General features: G+C 48.1%; 1 protein-coding gene across 1 annotated transcript in view; it reads right to left on the minus strand.

Moving 5' to 3' along the window:
- Nucleotides 1-1,124, minus strand: part of LOC104544867 (probable ATP-dependent RNA helicase DDX43) — a 19,981-nt gene that overhangs the window by 13,878 nt on the left and 4,979 nt on the right. The gene's annotated exons all lie outside the window — the stretch shown is intronic.

The raw sequence follows: 1,124 nt of genomic DNA on the forward strand, positions 1-1,124 counted from the left end.
CGGCCGCTGAGGGCCGCTGGGTCCTGAGTCCTCCCCTCTCCCTTCTCTCCTGCCGGCCTCGGGACAGCCCTGGGTGGGCTCCGCTGAGGAACAGGAGGCGATGTTTTAGGAAGGGAGGGGCAAAAATTCGGTCCTGAACGTGTGGGAAGCCCCCGAAGTCTGTGGGGTGCAGGTCAAGGCAATCAGCCTCAGGGGCAGCTGAGGAGTGAGGGTGGCACTGGGTCATTTTGCTCAGTGTCAGGACTAGTGCCATGCTGGTACATCATGGTCTGACTTTTTATGGCAGTCTTAATATTTAAGTTCAAACTGAGCTTTAATGAAAATGTTAGTATGGTTGAATGTACTAAAGCTAATGTGATATTGGAAACAGAATCACAGAATGGCTGAGGCTGAAGGGACGTCTGGAGATTATCTGGTCCAACTCCCTGGTCAAGCAGAGACACCAAGATCCAGTTGCCCAGGACCGTGTCTGGGTGGCTACTGAATATCTCCCAAGGGTGGAGACTCCATGGGCTCTCTGGGCAACGTGTTCCAGTGCTCAGCCATACTCACAGTAAAAAGATAGAAAAAAAAACTAAGAAAACACTAACACTTCTCCCCCCTCCTTCAATTATACTGAAAATCTGCTAAATGAGGGCTTAAAATTTTCCCTTTTCCGCACAGTCCTGTACTCCTATTGCACAGAGCTGAGTGGTGAACCTTTATGGATGCCCATTACCCCCAGTGAGCCGCAGGATAACTCAACAGGAAAAACCTCATGCTGCTGTCTTCTGACCCTTCCTTACTATCTCTACGTACACATGAAGCAAGACTTCCTGGTTTAATACAAGAAGAGTGTGCATACGTGTTTGCTTTTTTCCCTGTCCTCTGTTTATTCTTAGGCAGAGCTTGGCAGTGTTCACAGAGCCTGTGGGTACAAATGGCTGACATGGAAAATCGGCCTTTCTGGAGACCACACCTTTAAATTTCAATTCCTAAGATTACATTCATCAGAGAGGGAGGGGGTCATCTCTACATGGGAATATTTTGCTCTGGTTTTGAAGCCTCCAAGGAGGCCGCGACTTCACCACAAAAAGGCTCCCTGTATTTGATACTTTACACTCAAATATTAAAGCTGATCTTCA

This window comes from Mesitornis unicolor, unplaced genomic scaffold (genome assembly GCF_000695765.1).
Source record: "Mesitornis unicolor isolate BGI_N332 unplaced genomic scaffold, ASM69576v1 scaffold41058, whole genome shotgun sequence".
Lineage (NCBI taxonomy): Eukaryota > Metazoa > Chordata > Aves > Mesitornithiformes > Mesitornithidae > Mesitornis > Mesitornis unicolor.